We start from the raw sequence: 5,483 nt of genomic DNA on the forward strand, positions 1-5,483 counted from the left end.
GTTCTATATGCATATTGATTTTTTCCTAAATGCTTCCCACATCTGTTCAAAAAGCCCTCCCAGCTCTTTACTCTAATCTACAGAAGCCAGATCATGTCTCATTCCATCAAAATTGGCTTTTTTGAAATTTGGAATCAGGGTACTATTCTTCAATTCTACGTGTAGTAAAATCCCACACCTAATAGTGCAATAGTTGCTTGTTCTTAAATGCTCACCAACCACAACTCTGTTTATTATATTCATATCGGATGCTAATATTAAATCTAATATAGCATTTTCTCTTGTGGGTTCCATCACCAGTTGATGTATAAAGATATCCTGAACAGTTTCCAAAAACCTATCACCTTCATTGTCAGACTTGAAATTTTCCCAATCAATACCCCTGAAATTAAAATCTCCCATTATAACATCTTTTTCAGCTACCATTTTGATCTCATTATACAATTTCTCATTAACTTCCACATTCTGACCTGGTGGTCTATAACAAGTCCCAAATACAATATTTTTCCCATTATATCCACTAACCCAAACTGACTATTTTCTTTAATATACTCTAACTCAACAGTATTCAATTCACTCCTCACATATGAAGCTACTCCTCCTCCATTTTCGATACTCTATCTTTAGTAAATAATCAGTAGCCTGAAATTTCAAAAAAAAATTCATCAAAATTGTTCAATCTAACCTATTCTCAGTGATACCTATAATATCAAAATACTAAGTTTCCACAACTGCTTTGAATTCAGTTTTATTTTTAATACTCCTAGCATTACAATACTGACAATTAATCATACATTTTAAATTATGTTCATGTTTTATGTCTGTTGTACATGTTTTTCTGTCAATTATATTTCCTATTTTACTAATACCATAGCCCTCACCTCTATCTAGTCCTAATTGCCACTACAGCTGAAATAATAACTCGTACTGACATGATAGTCCCGGCTTGTTTAAGTGTAAGCCATCCATTCTAAAAAAGACTAATTTTCCAATTACAAATATCCCACAAATCCACCCAGCCTATTTGCTCATTCCTACATATTGATCTAAGCCTGGCATTCAATCCTAGTGACCTACTTAGTATCTCATCACCACAATATATTCTTGGCAATATCCCTAACAAAATCAAGCTATGACCCCTTTCCTTAAATACCCTTATCAGTGTTTCATACTTATCAATAAGCTCCTAAGATCCATCTTTCCTTACATCATTAGCCCCCAACATGTACAACTAGCACCCTTAACTATCTCTGGTTCTGTCAGTTATATCTTGTACCCCTTGCTCTCCATTTATTGTTGAAATTTATCGCCAACAAGACACACACGCCTACTGTAAAGAATTGGCCCAATAAATACCTGACGTTAGTTTTAACAAATTATTTAAGAGAAAGAAATGTCACGCGCTTTAATGCCACCAGAAGTAAAGTTTAACGCGAATTCTTGGGTTGTTTACGTTTTAACACTGTATCTAACACCTGCCACACGAGCCAGCCCGGCATCTTGATATGGATGGTGAAAAAAAAATCATTCCAAAAAGGTCTGGGTTATTTTTATTGCACAAAAAGAAGACATTTATTACTATTTTCGAGGTCTAGATCACTGGACCAGACCCGAGACCATGAGAGCCAACATGAAGAAATGAACTTGTTAATGTGGAGTAAAACGATGTATCAATGAAACATGCTTGAAATGTTGTAGATGTGATCATGAATGTAATGAAGTGGAGCGATTAAGCCAAATCGTGGGTCCAGGTCGGATGGAGGAAGAATGATATCCCAATCGATTTGAAATACCATCTGAATCGGAGATTCGTCAATTGATTACTGCATTGACAACGAAACATAAAAAACGGGCACAATTGTATTTTGTGAAACTAACGGTGCAGTAAAGCCCAAAGATGTAGTGTTAAAGTTGAAGCAGATGAACCATGCATTGCAAAATGATTTTCTTAGCGATTCTCAAATTTAAAATGTCATTTCTATAATGAATAGTAAACATAAGAAGGATGATATAATGCTCAACATAGTACCATCATAGCATAATCATTGTAGATTTAATCATATCATATGTTCATGAATATTTAGTTATTTACGTATTTTGTTTTTCTTTCGTTTTAAAAGTGCCGTGCTTCATTAATCGAGAGCTATCGAAATAACCCTAGACTCGGTAATGAAATAAAAGAAGATGGGCTGGCTCGTGTGGCAAGTATTAAAATAGAAAATCTGATATCCTACGGAACTTTTAATGAAACAGGGAAAAAACATCACATAGTATTGACCGTATATTCTGAGGACAAGGGGACACAAGTTTAAGATTTATTAAAATCTGGTTAGACTCCATCCAGCTAAAAGTTTTATTTTTTAACAGGGTGGTTGAATTATGGAATGGGTTGCCATCAGCATTAGTGTAGTCAAGAACTTCGGAGGAGTTTAATCGATGGTTTCTGAAAAGTAAAGGATGGGTTTAAATTTTTATGTTTCCTAAACGTTGGTGTACAAGGACAGCCTTTAAAGACCATTGTCGGTCCGTAGGTTATGTTGTGTAAAAACACTTAAAATAGGAGAAAACTGTTTGAGTTATGTTATTGCTGTCTAATATTTGCTAACTTGCTCGGTAATTGAAAAAGCTGAAGAAATGCAGCTGATACATTTTTATTATGTAATATCAGAAGCTGTTTTAAAATATTTTCATAGCTATCACATGAGTGAACGCACTTAGGAAAATTGTCTCTGTAATTTGAAAGCATTGACAACGTTTGTAGTTTTAATAAATTGACATTTGTACTTTTAACCACGTTTTTATTAACGCAACTTTCGTGACTCGTCTTGTTTTCTTAATGTAAAGCTATACATTGGACTATCTGCACTCTGTCAAATGAGGGCAATTTAACTCCGTATTTTAAGTCCGCAAATTTACGCCAACCCATCTGGAGACAACGAATTTACCTAACCTGGTTCGTCAAGACTTGATGAAATTTCATATATATAAAGGCATAAACGAACACCAAAATATTCTTACATGAACTGTGTCGAAAACACCTACGTTGAACAAAATAAAACTAACATAATCGAAACATTTAATCTTATATGGTTTGTTACAGCTTACTTAAATTTAGTATACATGACAACATTAAAGAAGGCTACAATTTTCATAAGTAAATTTTCTTGAAAACACAAACCACCTAAACAGGCGATATACGATATTAAAATTATTTAAAAGAAAGAAGACTAGTTATGTCAAAAAATAATTTCTGAATACAATAATCATATGAAGTAAAGTTATTTATGTTTGATTATCAGAACTTCATTTCTACCTAATAGGTAACAAAATTGCCAACTATACTAATTTTTTGCGTTGACAAATATAATATTTTTGTAATTTGCTGCATTAGGTTTAATAAGTTTGTTCTCTTCTTACTACATTCATAGTTCGCCTTCTTAGTGTTGTGCAGTACATTTCTGGAAAAATATGGAAACCGTGAAATATAATCAAAAATAATTTTAATATGTGAAATATTATAATTGTATTTGATTCCAACATGCTAAGTTCTTTATGCTTCAGTTACGTACTAATTCAACCAGTGGCGGTAATAAAGACAATGGGGAAAAAAAGTCAAAGAAAATTACACAGATAGGTAAAAAAAAGTCTTATATGTTAGGAATGGTATAAAATGACAAATACCGATATAAGTATTTTAGTTTTTTATTATCACATACATGTGTAAACCTTGTTCTGAATTAATAGTCCGTAAATATGCTATAGTTGTACAGATGTTCTTTCACAAATTAATTGGCTTAGCTCTTATTGACACCGTTTTCCAAAATAAGTTCTGGACATTTTTTTACCTTTCTGTGAAATTTCTTTTTTTTTCCTCTTGTATTTCTAACCTAGATTCCATTCAACTATGGTATCACATGCACTTTCGTGCTGGAAAGATTCTTGTAAAGTGGAGCATATTCTGTAGAAATAGGCAGTAATCTTTTCCACTTACAGGTCCGGTGAAACTTTGAGGATCCAATAACCATTATTTTTCAGTGAGAGTGACCATCATGGGTAACCCCCAGTGGTACAGCGGTATGTCTGCGGACTTACAACGCTAGAAACTGGGTTTCGATACCAGTGGTGGTCAGAGCACAGATAGCCCTTTGTGTAGCTTTGCGCTTAACTTCAAACAAACAAACCATCATGGATAGTAGACACGTTTTTGTTTGGTTTGAATTTCGCGCGAAGCTACTCGATAGCTATCTGCATTATCTTTCCTAATTTAGCAGTGATAAACTAGATGGCAGACAGCTAGATGACATCGCCCACTGCCAACTCTTTTACCAACTAATAGTGGGTTTGATCGTCACATTATGATGCCTACGCGGCTGAAAGGGCAAGCATGTTTGGTGATAGGAATTCGAACTCACGACCTACAAATTGGGTGTCAAGCGTCCTAACCACTAGGCCTTGACACGTCCTGACAAGAATACCATTGTTTTGTGTGTGTTTGTGTATAAATGCTGTGTTCTCTCAGTGAAAGGCGTACATTTAGTATTAGAGACACAGAACAGATTCGACATTAACTTCATAAACACATCTTTTTTTTTTCTTTCTGAGAGTTCATCAGTAAAGGCATAAAAAATACACTTTTTTGGTTGTTTTTGAGTGTTAAATTAAAATTGCTTCACCGTGTTATACATTGGATTCAGTCTCTTTCTTTTGATCCAACCCAGTAGAGGCTAAATAATTCATCTTCACTCGTAATCAATTTTCGGTCAAAACTCCTGTTACTTTGCCTCTCCTACTGATTACCATTAAAAGGGAATCAGAGCGCCTGAAAATACCACAATACACGGGAAAGAAAAGGCCTAGAAATACAGAATTGTTTGGACAGGTAAGTTTGCACTGTAAACAATGTTAATTTTTCTCATTATATGTTAAAACTAATGATGACATTTTATATTTAAATTTTTGACTTTCTGTTATTGGTAAAATTCATCTATGATTTCTATAGTAATTTTATTTAAGTGAATTTTATTTGATTAGATATAAAGATATTTGGTAATGGTGGCCCATACGAAGGATTTTGAAAAGGGGGCCCATTATTTCAATATATAAATTAAAAGTAGGTGCATTTAGGAAATTAAAGAAACAACAACGTAAAGCTAAAATGGTGTTCAAAGAAATGAGATTATATTGGTATTCATAATATAGGTCACCAGAAAACTTTTTAAAGTGGCAAGACGCAATTCAAGAATTCTAGTTTGAGACAAAACTATGAAATATCATAAAGTGTATTTATTGATATTGTTACGTCTACGTTCGTTAGTTAATTTTCCGTAAATTCGTTCCGACGAAACTTTAGCGACACAAGTCCTTTCTTAAATATAACTGGTTTATTCTTTTTGAATATAACTTTGCGATACACTTAATTTCAACAGTCGCTCTATAACAAACGCTATAATTCTCAACGTACGTCTCACGTTCTCGACTCCAAC

This window comes from Limulus polyphemus, unplaced genomic scaffold (assembly GCF_000517525.1).
Source record: "Limulus polyphemus unplaced genomic scaffold, Limulus_polyphemus-2.1.2 Scaffold480, whole genome shotgun sequence".
In the NCBI taxonomy this organism is placed as follows: Eukaryota; Metazoa; Arthropoda; class Merostomata; order Xiphosura; family Limulidae; genus Limulus; species Limulus polyphemus.